We start from the raw sequence: 15349 nt of genomic DNA on the forward strand, positions 1-15349 counted from the left end.
GGAGGCCGCAGGCAATGAGATCTGTGCACAATAGCATCCACTGAATACTGGGAAGGCACAGCTGAAATGTTATCTCATAAGGAACGTGAAATTCAATCAATTATACTGAACCGCATTTGAAGACAGGGCCTGCAGCATAGAACAGCTTGTAAGCCAAGTAAATAGTCAATGAACAAGGATGTTGTCGTTTCTTCTCATCATTGCTTAGTGCACACCAACCGGTGAGCACGCTAACCTTGGGAGAACACCATATACCTGAGAGGAATAAATGCCTCCAGACCTCCCGAGCCACCTAACAACAAACTTCTAGCTATGATTTAGTATCCCACACAGCTTTTCCTCCAAGGAAAGCTCACTAATTGAGCCAACTATATACATCTATTTAGCAACTGAGACTTGGCATTTGGTTTTTAGTCCCTCATTTGCGAGTTGATTTCGTAGTAGTCTATCCTTCTATGTCTATTTCCCTTTTGAAATGCACCAGGAATGAATTTTCCAAGCTTGTAAAGACATCAGATTTAGGTTTCTAGAGGTTTCCCCTCTTGTGAGTTGAAGCTGTGTGGGGTGGGGCGGGGGTAAGTATGGTAAATTACTTTGAGTCATTGAAACAGTTTCTTTTGGGCATGTGGTGTGTACCAACTACCTGGGGAATGTTATGCCAAGCATTCAAGTGACGGGGGGCACAGGTCAGGCAAATAAAGGCACTTTTATTAGATGGGGACACAAATGTACTTCATATTTCAGAAAGTAATAGGCAAGTAGACACTATAAATATCTCAACAGCTATACACTATTAATGGTGTGTTTCTCTGAGTTAATCCTATCCAAAGTGATACCTTGGGAGGATTCCAAGACTCAGTGGCCTTGGAAGTAGGCAAAAGTGGAGAGAGATGATAATGAGGGGAAAGTTCAGGAGTCTGAGAGACAAAGCTGAACAGTTGACCCGGGAGGTTAGACTGAACTTGGCACTGAGTGACAGCTTTTGCTCCCACTGTCTGTGAAGCTGACTAGCTGGAGATGAGAAAAGGTAGCCTCTGCGATATCCATCCACTGACTTTTCAGATCACCGGCTTTCTGATAATTTCCAAAGAAAAGCATAACCTGAAAATGCAATGCTGCCTCTGCGCATGGGTGGTTTTGTCGGTGGGCCACGCGGATTCCAGTGTGCTGGTTGGTTAGACCATGAAACGTATTCCTGTAGAGTTTCTTTTCTCTGTGTTTACCTTGCCTCTAATGGGTCCGATGGGCATAGTCATCATCCTCCTTTACAAAACAGGTTGATTTTATTACTTTAAAGTGTAAGTGAGTGTGTGTGTGTGTGTGTGTGTGTGTGTGTGTGTGTGTGTGTGTATGTTTGTGTGTGTTCATATGAATGTAGGTCCCTGCAGAGAACACAAGTGGGCAACATATGCCCTAGAGGTGGACTTATTGGTGGTTGAGAGCAACCTAGTGTGAGTGCTGAAGTAAGGTCCTCTGCCAGAGCAGCAAGTTTAACCGCTGGGCTATCTCTTCATCCCCTTATCTATCTTCTTTCCTGACTCTACAGAACCACCTCTCCAGTCCCTCATTTATCTTCCTTACTGACCATCTTCACTAAGTGTCTCTTAACTAGTGTCTGGCAAAATGTATATGTTGGGTCTAAGTTTTGGGTATCAATGTGCTGAGTGTGGTAGATAAAGTAGCAAAGGGAAGCCAGCCACGCTCACACAACTTAAGCCACTGCTTCCTTCCAGCATCCTGTCACATTCTATGAGCAATACTGCTTCAGGCAGAATCTGCCCAACACTCTTTCAGACAATATTTACGTAGCCCTCCTTCCTACTTTCTTAGTTTCCAGGCTGATGACCTCAGGCCACTGACCTCAGGCCACTGATCCCAGGCCACTGATTCCAGGCCGCTGATCCCAGGCCACTGATCCCAGGCCACTGATCCCAGGCCATTGATTCCAGGCCGCTGATCCCAGGCCACTGATCCCAGGCCACTGATTCCAGGCCGCTGATCCCAGGCCACTGATCCCAGGCCACTGATCCCAGGCCACTGATTCCAGGCCACTGATCCCAGGCCACTGATCCCAGGCCACTGATCCCAGGCCGCTGATCCCAGGCCGCTGATCTCAGGCTACTCTTCTCAGCCCAGCCCACAGTTCACATTAGTCTCTGCCTGGTGTTGGTAATACACACCCATAATCCCAGCCCTTGAAAGGCAGAGGCAGGAAGATCATAAGTTTGTAGCAAAACCACATGAAAATAAGAAGCAAAAAGAACTTGTAAAACAAGGTACTGAGAAAACACCTTCACAAGTAACATCAAAGTAGAGAAGATAAACAAAACAAACGCCCAAATGAAAATTTAAAGGATAGCAAATTATAAACATGGTGGTAGGCATTACAGAAGGGAAATGACAAGCTAGCAACTGGAGAGAGAGAGAGAGAGAGAGAGAGAGAGAGAGAGAGAGAGAGAGAGAGAGAGAGATGCACAAAACAGTCTATAGATTTCAATCCAGAATTGGTAACTTTGTACACATGTATAGAAATAAAACAGCAACTGGTGGACAAAGGGCAAAGAATGTGAGTAGGCAAGCCCCAGAGAGACAGGACTGACCAACGTATATACAAAGATGCTCTAGCACCTGGTGTTAGGGAGCTGATAAATGGAAAGCGAGACACCATTTTATCCCTGGCATCTTAAAAACAATGTGGAGTATAAAAGCAATCTGTTGATTTGTAGACATAGGCATTTCCATGTCACACTCACAGAAAATGAATTGGTCAGCTTCTGGATGGGGCAGCTTGGCAATATTAGCGATGTATACGAGATACATGCCTGAGAACCCAGCAAGTTCATATCTACATATCCTGGAGAAAGTTCTGCTCAGCTGCATAATGTCATAGGATGACAATTTTAGCATTGTTGCTGGTGTGTATATCTGGGTGTGTATGTGTGCATGTGTGAGTGCCGGTGTAGATGTGTGGAGTTCAGGGGACAACCTCAGGTGTTGGTTTTGCCTTCAACCTTGTTTGATACTGCCTATTTAATGACCACCACTGTGTACACCAGGCTAGCCCACCTGTGAGCTTCCAGTGCCTTGTGTGTCTCTGTCTCCTTGCTCAGTGTGTGAGTGCTGGTCTACAGTTGTTTGCTACTGTGTCTGGCTTTATGTGAATTCTGGGGACTCGAACTCCAATGTTCATGTTTGAGCAGGACACGCCCCTCACTTTATCTCTCCAGGCTGCTCGGCATGTATTTTAATTGTAAAAGTTGTCAATGCTCTGACAGCTCATCAACTGAATAGATAATGAAATGGGTAGCACCATATTGCTACATAATCTATTCTACAGTGGAGACAGCAAAAACTGCAGCCACGTGTGCATTTGGGTTAACCTCAGAAACACAGAATGGAACTGACAGGAAATGAATGGTCCCTACAATTTAATACCATTTGTAAAGTCCTAAAAGCTAGGAAGAAATGGTGGATCCTTGACAAAGCTTGGATGAGTGCATAGGATTGTGGGCTTGTTTATTTGGTTGGTTTTTTAAGAATGACAGAGGAGAACAGGATGAGAAAGGGGGCATATGTAGCTCAATTAGACTTATAATAACTTACTTATTTTTTAAAAAAATCTACTTAAAGTTGAAATTATGTTTGAGGACATACTCAAGTTGGTAAGAATGCTTGCTTTGCTAGCATGAGGATCCAAGTTCAAATTCCCAGAAGCCATGTAAAAGGTCAGGAATGGCTGTGTTTTTGCCTGTAACCCCAGCACAGTGAGGGATGGAGACAGAAGCATTGTTGGGGCTTTCTGGATGCTAGCCTAATACCAGGTTCGGGGAGAGATCCTACCTCAAAGTAATTATGCGGGACACTGGATATTCTCCTATAATCTCTACAGGTATGCCCATCTGCCCACATATGTTTGCACACCACCCTCTCAACACACAGTGAAGCCAAAACAAGGTGTTGGTTAAAAGTAAGATGGATATTGATTACGTCCCCCCTTCTACCAACATACTTTAAATACTGGGATAAAGTTTCACTATGTAGACTGGGCTGGGCTCAAACCTTCAATCTTCCTGCCTCCAACTCCCACTTTGGGCTCCCAAAGTATATGCTACCAGCCCAGTCATAATGTTTTCCTTTTTTATTTCATTTTGCTGTCTTGCTGGGTACAGAAGTCAGGACCTTGGACTTGACAGGCAATTTCTCTTCCCAGTGACCCTACATTTTGAGCCAGCACATTCTGTTTCTGATGAATGCGTTCACAAAGCACTGTACTAAAAGGTTAATACTGCATCTGTCTTCATGATGCTCCACAGTGCGTGCACTGACATCATGTGCAGCTCTTTCTTGTCTGTGCGGTCCTGTCCTTTCCTACCACCCTGATAAACACAGCTAAAGCAGCCAGAGCTGTTTCCTTCTGAGGACACACTAGCCAGGGAAAAGACCTGGGCTACATGGATTGTATCCACTTGAGTTTGTAAGCCACGAGGATTTCCCAAGGGAGGAGTGGAGCTCAACTGCCCACAATCTCATGTCTGTGCCATGTGGGCATGTATGCAGTCCATAGAGTCAGATTGACTCAGCCACCCAAGGAAATCTCTTAGGGGATGCGGGGAGAAGAGAGTAGCTCTCGTGCTATGCTATAGCGGATGCTCCATGGAGCATCCCCATCCAGGTAGTGCACTGTCCCACTACACTGTTCACTTTGAGGATGCACTGAATATCAACATTTGGGCAATCCCTTTTCTGTTCTCCATTAAGCCACACTTATGGCCCTTGCACTCTAACACCTATTTAATAACAAATACAATGATAAAATCTTTGAGTCAATAATCAGCAGTGAAGACAAAACCATTTTTATGGGGGGGGACAGGGAAAGAGGGAAGGACAGAGGGAGGGAGAGAGGGAGGGAGAGAGGGGCTTCTAGAGACAGCATATTGATCTTTGACCACATTCTAAATAAGGGTTTAAGAAAAATCACTTGTAAGTTGGATAAAACAACAATAGCAACAAATTTTAAATATCTAGTTTTTTGGCTCTTCTTCCCACTCCCACCCCCACTGCTGCCGAGAGTGGAAGGGCCAGTGCTGTGCTAGGGAAGGCTTGTACAAGGAGCGATTGTTAGAGTTTTTAGGAATTTGTAAGCTATTTGCTAAACCCAGACATTCTCAGAGGTTAAATGACATAGGACAGTTATATAACTTGTATTAAGAACAAAGGAAGAAAACACTCAAAACGCATCCCTTTCTGGTTGCTTTGCCCTGTGTTGTCTGCCCAGTGTTTTGTCTGCGTGCTGCAATGTACTCAGGCGTGTCACTGCATAGCTCCCTAACTCTGCACTTACTAACATGTTAGTACTTGAAATGTCTATAAGGGAGTGCTCAATCATTAATCCACTCATTTGATTTTTCTGGGGCTTAGGGTCTAAACCAAGGGTCTTGTGCTTGCTAAGCACAAGTGCTACCACCGAGCTGAACCCTCAGCTCCTCGAAGTAACATTTAAGCCACAGAGGTTGGCAAATGCTGCAGATGAGACTTTGATTTATTGTCTTGTTAAGTGTCTAGATTAAGAAGTCAATGGGTATGGTTCTAACAATGTAGATTAATCAAAAGGGAATGCTCTGTCTACAGCTATCACGTGGTGAATAGTGTAGAAATATTTAATTATATAAAAAAAATAGTGTCCTCCTTAGCACAGAGCATCCTCACAATGTTGGGGAAGTTGCATGTCTTTAACCTGCACTCTTGTTTCGCTTAAACCTTAGTCATCGGCATGATGAGAAACATCAACTCTATTTACATGGAAACTATTTTCATTTGTCAACTGCAGCCTTAGGGTGGCTACAGATAGGAGAGCTCTGCACAAAGCAGTAGCTGAATTCTGTGAGAACTAGTTAGGTATTGGAAAGCTATAATACTGTATTCCATGTTTTATTGTTATTTGTAGATTGTGTGTTATATGCCTAATCATATTAATAAGACTTACAAAACTACACTAAGCACACACACATATACACACAAATGAGCATACACACATGTACACACATGCATATGCATGGCTTGCTCACCAGTGCCCAGCCCTGTATCAATTTCAGAAGCAGTGGGGGAAGGCCATATTGAAATTATATAGGAAGTAGCATTGCTGTGGGGAGAATAGCATCGGTCTCTAGGAACTTGGTGATTCTGGAGAACTAGGCATGATTAGGGTACGAGGTAAATGAAAACGAAAACAAAATGAGGAGGGATTGCAACATATACAGCAACAGGGAGGAATGGGAGTGTGAAGGTTTGAATGAGATATGTCCCCAATAGGCTCATGTATTTTAACACATGGTCCTCTGTTAGTAGCATTGTTTGGAGAAGTTATGGAATCCTTGGGGATGGAGCCTTGCTGAAGGAAGTGTGTCAGCAGAGCAGGCTTTGAGAGTTTATAGCCTTGCACACTTACAATGTACTCCCTTGGCTTCCTGTGTGTGACTGATGATACAATCTCCCAGTTTCCTGCTTGGGAGATCTGCTGCCCTGTCTCCTGCCATTGTAGGCAATCCCTCTGGACCTGTGAGCCAAAAAAAATCCTTTCTCTCTTAAGTTGCCTTGGCCATGGCGTTTTATCACAGCAACAAAAAGTAAATAACGCATGGGGATTGATTGAGCAGTCACCACAAGGAATGTGGGTGACCAGCTTGAGCTACCCTGCTGAAGAATGAGATACAGTCCTTTCTGAAGGGCGTTTGTAAATGTGGGCCACGTTGTTTACATCTTTAGATGCCTCTGTGTCCATTGAAGGCATATCTGAAATTAAGTAGCCCACGAAGTCATTTCGTTAGTCAAGTTGCACTGTCATTTCAATGGTGAAGTGATTTTTTTTTTATTATTATCAGGTAATATGAACAAGTTATGCCCAGTTGTCTTTGGTCTTGTTAACACAGGGCCATGGCGTGGTGTGTCCCTCTCATGAGAAAAACAAAAGCAACAACAGTGACACTCTTAACTATAGATTATTGCTTTCCTGTTACAATTTTCCTGGATATTTTACAAGGATCCATCATTATAATAGCCTATGAGGCAGTCATAAAATCATGTTCTCACAGCAAGAACAGGTTTAGAGAGATGAGACAAAGCACATAGCTGGCAAAGTCTCGTGTGGATAGAACCCAAGTGACCTGGACCTGAACTCCCGCTGGAGTCAGCTCTGGGAGAGAGGAGTGCTGTGTCCTAGCAGACAAGTGTAAAACTAGCTCGTTCATTTCTAAAGGGCACCAATATCAATCTATTGATAGGGCTCTGTTGGGGCTGGAGGGCTGCCTGCATTAGAGTTTGCTCATGTGTTTCAGAAAAACCCTCTCTGAATATCGGGCTGTACAGGAGAATGTCACAGGCATTTCAGGGGAGACAGAGATGAATAAAACATGAGTCTACCTTCGAGAAGCTCAAACTCCAGAGGCTTTTTCTTTACCAGTCTCTTGAGAGAAGTCAAGAGGCGAATCAAACTGGAACAGGGGTTTAAAGAAGGGAAAAAAAATAATCAGGGCTCCTGTCGGTTCCCGGGAAGAGTCTGAGACAGAGCTGTGTTCCAGGGATCCAGGTAAAGGTCTTATGTCATGGAACACCATGTACAGAAGTGGAGGCAAAGTTGGGTCAGCTTGGATGTGGCCTCCTAAGGACTCCAGGTTAACCTTGGGGTCAAATGCAGTTAAATTTCTCCGTGTTCTCGCCACTAAGAAGTCCTGCACCTGGGATGAAAGCTTTGTTTCCGTTTGTTTTCTTGGAACTCTGTGGGGCCAGGCTTCTCAACAGTATCTTTTTATTTCAGGCAGTAACATTTTAGGACAGACGTTGAAAAGGGAACCGGGACAAACTGAAAGGGCTAACTAACCCAGTCCTTTGAAGGGTGGTTAATGGGAGTGGGGAAGTTTAGTCTGGATCAGGAAGACTCTGAGAGTACGTGAGATTAGATTCCAAAAACATTTGGAGGGTTGGGTTGTCACCTGGGAAGAATGGATGCTCCGAAGCTGATCCAAGAAGGCACAGCCTGCACAAATGACGTGGAGTCATAGCGATGCTATCTCAGGCTGGCAAAATACAGGCAGGCAAGCTGTTCCAAAGGAGGACCCTTTCTTCCAGAACAGAGGAAAGGAAGGATGGTTCCTACAGGGGTGTTGTGGCCTCTTAGGCTGGGCTATTGTACCTTATGAAATGGAATGTGTTTCCCCAAAATAAAACCCTGCAATTGACGACTCCATAATAAAAAACTGCCCTTAGGAATGGCAGTGAGGTCATATTTTCTCCAAGGCTGAACTTAGTGGTGGTAGTTAACATACGAATTGCAATTATATTTAAGTTCCTTAGAAACATAAGAAACAATGGCATTTTGGTCATGACCAAGGTAGAAATAGATGACCTTTAGTGCTGGATCTCTGCTGAACAGCGAGAGGCCATAAGCAGTGGGAGTCCACTATGTGGAGACTTGGGGTCTGTTTTGAGATAAAGAAGTGAACCGAAGAACTATAAGGTGACTATGGATGTAGCTTCAGGTTCTTCAGCTTTGTGCCTAGCGGCTCTGAAAAAGCAGCCGAAGGCAGCCAAGCCTTTGCAGAGCCAATGGAAAGAGCCAGAACAGAACACTCGGGCTAGATAAAGGTCCCATCTCTGCTCTGCTTGGCGCCGCAGGCCTCTGCAAGGGCCATTTCAGCTTATAGGAAGGAGAAGCTAAGGCCATCAGAGTATGGCCAAGGCCACAGGTTCTGGTACATTGTGACTTAATTCACATGAAACAAGCAGTTAACAAGTATATATAGACAGAATTATCCAAAGAACAGGCCGGTAGGAGGAGCCTGTGGGGGGCAGGGAGAACAAAGCTCCTCTAAGCTTGGTGAATACAAGAAGAGGAGGAGGAGGAAGAGAGAAAGGGAGGAAGAGAGGGGAACAACAACAACAACAACAACAACAACAACAACAACAATAAAAGACTGACATTATAACCCAGACAAACCTCAAGAGGGTTTTACAAGAAAAGAATTTTGCCCAAACAATGAAAGCCCCTAGATAAAACCCTTGGCTCACAATTTATTAAAAGTTGCTTCTTCCCCCTGAACCCACCAACTTCCACCATTCTCAATAAACATTCTTTCTGACTTCTTTCATTAACATTTTCTTCTTTTACTGAAGCAGACAGTGCTCTGGGGAATCTCCCCTCCTCCTCCCCGTGCCCCACCTCAGCCCCACCAATGGGGCATTGAATGAGTGCCAGGGTGTTGTCTGTGTAAAGAGAAATTGCAAAACCACAAATTGCAGAAAATCCAGACTGCCAAAAAATCGAAAGGAACACACAATATTCGCCATGCCTCTTAAAAAGCAATTGCGCATTTTACAGGCCTCTGGATAGTTCAGGTTTGCTTGGCAACTTTCTCACCCATACCACCCAGAGAGAAGACAGTGCCCTATCAGAGGCAGTGGTCCTGAAGACTGTGGGTAGTTGAGTCCAACACCAGTAGGGGCAAGACTCAAGGAGACTGCTTGAACTCAGCAGGACTCTATTTTTCTATCACTGTATAGTGTTGACTTTAAGGCCCAAAGTTTGTCACCAGAATGTTAGAGACCCTGCAAAAACAGATTCACCAAACCAAACCAACCAAGTAAACAAACAAGCAAGCAAAACCCTAATACAAATCCCTTATAAACCCGCCATAGTTTTAGGTGGTTCCCCGTCCCCCTCCCCTGCCCCGACGTAATGTTATCTGATTAATACAGCCTTTGAAACTCTCAGCAAAAGTCATCTCCCTTTCTCTTTTGATCTTCCATAATCAAAGAACTTAGAAACTGAGTGTTAACGTTTTCAGAACTGTGCCACCTCAGAGAGAATGAAATGGGTCTTAGCCGTGAGAACTCTGGGTTTTCACTCTGGAGATGTTCTTCCCACGGCCCTGCTCTATTTTCCCATGGGGCATATCTTCCTGGCAATCGTGAAGCTGTCCTCCTCCAGTCAAGTTTGTATTCTATGTTCTGTATACATTTCCCAAACTCCATAAATGGACCCCACTGACTCGGAGGCCGGGTGTTGACTGTGTGTCAGTCATCCCCTGTCCTTGGGCTCCAGAGAGGCTAGTGGCTGAGACCACCAAAAAGAGCCAGAGAAGTCACTGACTGGTGGTTTTGTTTTACTTACATATTTTTAAATAGATTTATTTATTTATTTATTTATTTATTTATTTATTTATTTATTATTTTATGTGTATTAGTATTTTGCCTGTATGTTTGTCTATGTACCATGTATGTGCCTGGCTCCCAAAGAGATTAGAATTGGGCATTGGATCCCATAGGACCGGAGTTACAAATAATTATGAGCTGCCATGTAGGTGCTGGGAACCAAACCCGGGTCCTCTGCAGATCACCCAGTGCTCTTGACTGCAGATAATCTCTCCATCCCCAGCCTAGTTAAAAACTATTTTTGACGCCCTTCTGTGGCTGAGTGAAATCAACTTTCTTCCAGTCACTCAGAGAAGACTGGGGATTTGAGTACAGCCCTTCTCTCTGGACAGTGTGAAATTCCAGTGCTGTTTACACATTGGAAGGCATACAGACTTGGTCACTGTGCATTGCATGTGATCCCTGGTTGAAACTTTTGTGCTGGATCAGCCAATTTCTTGCTCTCCTTCTGACCTGCAGTCTATAAGGTAAGGGTAAGGGGTACTTTAACCCAAGTCTTGATAAAGAGATCTGGGGGTACCGGCCATCATTGATATGCTTATGTTCACATGGAATGGTTTGGAGTGCTGCTTTAACTTGCTTTTTACTGGAGCTGGAGAGATGACTCGGTGGTTAAGACATGTACTGTTCTTCCCAGCAGATCAGAGCTTGGGTCCCAGCAACCAACCACCCAGCTCCAGAGGATCAGACACCCCCCGCTTCTGTGCTCCATGAGCACTTGCACATATGGACAATTCTCTCTCTCTTTCTCTCTCTCCTTCTTTCCTCTCTCTGACTCACTCACAATTAATAAGTAAAAAGAAATCTTACAAAACACTAAATTAGGAGTTGGGGAGATGGTTCAGCACTGACAAGCAAGAACTGGTTTTCCAGAGGTGCCAGGTTGGGTCCTCAGCACCCATATCAGGTGGCTCACAACCACCCACTGTGGCTCCAGCGGACCTCCATGGATTTGAGTCCTTCTCTGACCTCCATGGGCACCTGTATGCATGTATGCATACCCCCTACATATACAAAAATAACTAAAAATAGAGATACATTTTTAATAATTAAATCACTCTTCACCTAATATTCACCACGAACACATACAAACTACAATTTAGGATTTAATATTAAATCACTTAAAACACTGGGGAGCTAAGTTGACGGAGCCATATGCTAAAGAGCTATTAACTATGAATACATAGGAAAATAAGCACAAGGCGGTTTTCCTTGAAGTGAGGCCCATGTGCTAAAGAAAGAAAACTGACAAAAGCTCACACCTGTACAAGCAGTATGCTCATGATAGCGCATGGGAAGGAGGCCTGCTCATGAAAATCTAATGTGACTTTATTGGTAAAAGCCGCTTAAAATATTCCTAGCGTGCAGGTGCCTTTACAAGGCAGTGCAGATCAAAACAACAGAAGACAGGAGTTTGACTTGCAAGAGCAGCCTGGAGAAGCTCATCACTTGGGCCGAAGTTTGAACGCTGCCGAGAGTGTCTCTTGCTGCTGATGTTTGAATAGTTAGCGGCGAGCAGTGGGATCAATTTGCTGGAGTGAGCAAACAGACAGACATCACCCTGGGAAGGCAGGATAAACTCAGTTTTTCTTGCAGGTTCAGCTAAGCACACTGTCTCAGGGACCGGATGATCCGGGGGACTTTATTAGAGCATGTGCGGTGTGCAGAATTCCAGGGAGACCTTGGGATTCTGACAGGCCTGAGAATGTTTAGTTAAATGCTTCGGTGGCTGCTCAGATGCATCCCTTATTGGAAATGCTGTGTAAACCAGGAGTTGCAAATGGCTGCCGCAACCTTTTCTCTATGGTCAGTTTATCTCATGACCACTTATCTTCCCTGACAAGGAACTCATTACCGTCCTCAGCTACTTGTCTATATACCCTATGGCCTTCATATTGAACCCAATTCTCTGCCTTTTGAACTTATGGATTATCAGACGGTTCCAGAGATAGACAGGGGCTTTTCATAACCATACACAGAGGCATACAGTTACATACTGACGTTAAGGGCAAAACTGTCAGATGCCCATCCTCCCGATTCAGACCCACCACAATTACATCCGGTCCTGCAGAAGAGAAGAGATGCGTAGTTTGGTATAGACACAGAGAGGTCCAGAGTGGAGGGATGTAATACACAGGAGATGGGATTTGCTCTAAAAAGAACACGGGTTTACAGAGTGGCCATACTTAGCAGACTCAGGAAGGAGTTACTAAAGCAACTACCATGCTGCTAACGTAGGCGGCGCCTGTGAACCCACAGGGAGGACTGACTGGGAAAAAGAAAATAAATTATTCACTCAAGGAAGGGGTGATGGATATTCGGGTGCGTGATGTCCTCCAGCTATAGTGCACAACACCCTCTCCTGATTTTATTTAGAGTGCAGCATCCTCATCGCCACAATTTCAATCTGCTTCCAAAAACCATTTCTCAGATGTCCCACAAAATCAACCCTGTGAAGTGTGACGCTTCAAACCATTGAATGCATTTGGCTGCTGCACCAGGCTTTTAGTGATGCAGCAGCAGGAGGTGGGAGATGGGAGCCTAAAAGATGAGGAGGGTTTAGGAATGACAGCTGAAACATAGATATTATTTCGAGGGGGGAAATGCACTTACATTTTGCTGCAGGTGAAATGCCTGTCTTTGAAGGGTAGCCTCTGTAATAAAAAGAAAGAAATATGTTTAAGAAATTGTACAGTAACTAACTCAAATGGTGGGGGTGGGGGGAGGGGGAAAGGGGGGTAGAAAACCACAGTGAATTGCCTCTGAAGGTACCAACCACTGATGGAAAAATAATGAGGACTCTAAAGATGAAAACTTGTTTATCAGGAGACTCTTCTTGGGGACCAAGAAGCTGGAACCCACAAAGGAAACATTTGAGTCAACTGTCATAGCTCCTTGCAGACTCAGCTCCCGGCTCCTGAGTGCCCTTGAATACTGATGCTCTCTTTGCCTCCCAAGTGCAATCCTGCAGGGAAACTCAGAGGCATCTGTTTGCCTAGATCATCAGCTTAGTTACATTCAGCGTTCTCTTGCTTCTGGTTCATAATGACATTCTACCCTGTGTTCGAAGGGCCCCGTTCTGACACTTTGTTCCATTAAAAGAATGTCCTCGAGGGTGGAGGGGGGCAGGGGGAGGAATCCATAATTTTCTTAATTCATGCTTATTGGGATAAGTGGACAGTTTTGTCTTCCAAGAAATAAAAAGCACTTGTGGGGGCCTCTGAAGGAGGCCCACAGTAGATGCCAGGTTTCTCAAAGATGGCAATGAAGAGGAAAGACAATTAAGCTGTACGTCTGCTTAGAAGGGATTCGCCAAGTGTGAGGGCAGTTTGTTCAGTGCAGCAATCCCTTCACACACTTCAGTTTGCTTCCAAGTCTGTATTTTTTAAAGAAGCAACTTCATTATAACCAGTGGAGTACTTTTTAGGATAGCAGGTTTCATCGGCAATGCCAGCCAAGATCCACCCCCACCCCCCCTCCAGTGTGCCATCTCCCAACAGCATGATAGACTCCATATATTCTGAGATTTGAGTGGATCGAGGACATATCTTAGACTGAGCATTCATGTAATCCAAGGGTCCTCATCTCACTGTTGATACTGATCTGGAACTTTGATTAGTCACTCACTGTGTGAGCAGTATGTTTCCAACCTTTGCCATTTCCCCCCCCCCCATTTATATTCCCCCCCTGCCCCAAACACACACACACACACACACACACACACACACACACACAGAGTTTTGTGCTGTGTGCATGCGTTCATGTACATGTTTGGAGGGTGCATGTAAGTGTTGAAGTACCATGATACACATGTGGAGGCCAGAAGAGGACTTCTAATGTCTTCCACTTATATTTCCCCACTTATTCTCTTGACAAAGGGTCTCTTAACAATCTAGAAGTTTCTATATTTACCTAGTCTGGCATGCCAGTGAGCTCCTGAGATCTGCCAGGCACACAAGACCATGCTGGGCTTGTAAATGAATGCTAGAGAAGAGGACATATGCCTTCATGTGGCCTCTTACCAACTGAGCCATCTCCTCAACCTCATCCTCCATCATTTTTCTAAATAATGGTGTAATTTTGAGAAGCTAATTGAATGCACAAGGACTGACCAAAAATAACAGTGCTATTTCAAAGAACTGTTGTAAGAGTTAAAATACACAGTAAGTATAAAATAGTTACATAAAATAGTGGATTCTATAGTTTGGGTTGGGAATGTCCCAGACCTAAAAACTCAGATTCTAAATGGCTGGTCCCCAGCTTGGCACTATTGCCAAGGGATAGAACACTGAGGAAGTGAAATCCAGTGGGAGGGCGTTAGGGCCCCTGCAAGGGGACAAGAGAGCCCAGATCCCCGCCTTCCTCTCTCCTTTGCCTCCTCGCCATGAGGTGAACCATTCCCTCTATTATGGTTTCCACCACAGTGTGTTGTCAGGAGTCCAAAGCACTGAGGTAACAAGTCATGGACTAAAGCCTCCAAAACTCTGGGCCAAAGGGACATTTTTTTTCTTTATAAGTTGATAAGAGCAGATGTCTGTTACAGCAGCAGAAAGGCAAGTAGTGCACTGAAGACTTGCTAAGTATCATTTGGTGTTGTTACTGTTATTATTGCTATTAAGGCTAAGTTGGGAAACCAAGTCAAGAAAGGGGACCCAGGAAGGTAGCAATTTAGGCATTCTTACTCAGGTAAGGCATTTCCCATATTGGGTGTCAAATTTCTTTCCCGGCTTATTTTTATCAAAACTTTATTCCTCTGTCTGCTGAGACGGTTGCAGGCAAACAGTCAGCATCTACATTCGTAAATAGTTCTATATGTCAGCAAGCCACCAAAACGACCCCTTGCTACTGTCCATGGGGAGGGAGGTCATAGTTGTCAAATTATTACCTTGTTGACCTCATCAGGAATGGGAACTATTACTGTCTATGCAGGTAGGTGCTCTATTTTTACTGGCTGCATTGTGTATATGGGCTCTGTAGTGTAATGTGTGTGCCACTAATTGGAAGAAATGATAGATGCCTCTCTGTTCCCAGACCAGCATATACTCCCCTCCCCCTCCCCCACCCCTCTTGTCCTTCTAAGTGCAAATGTGTGCTGAAAAGGCTTCAGAAATTGTGTCCTCGTGAGCTCCTTTGAGGAATTCGTTGC

At 44.5% G+C, this 15349-nt stretch overlaps 2 protein-coding genes across 2 annotated transcripts in view; one reads left to right on the top strand and one right to left on the bottom strand.

Moving 5' to 3' along the window:
- ANKFN1 (ankyrin repeat and fibronectin type III domain containing 1) overlaps positions 1 to 15349 on the bottom strand; it is a 405102-nt gene that overhangs the window by 244026 nt on the left and 145727 nt on the right. Inside the window, exon 2 of the mRNA XM_084750198.1 lies at positions 12817 to 12857. The gene's annotated coding sequence lies outside the window, so the exon portion shown is untranslated. The remainder of the gene's footprint in view (positions 1 to 12816; positions 12858 to 15349) is intronic.
- Positions 1 to 15349, top strand: part of LOC311579532 (uncharacterized protein) — a 461287-nt gene that overhangs the window by 237320 nt on the left and 208618 nt on the right. The window lies entirely within an intron of this gene.

Source organism: Acomys minous (genome assembly GCF_964271855.1).
Source record: "Acomys minous genome assembly, chromosome: 12".
NCBI lineage: Eukaryota > Metazoa > Chordata > Mammalia > Rodentia > Muridae > Acomys > Acomys minous.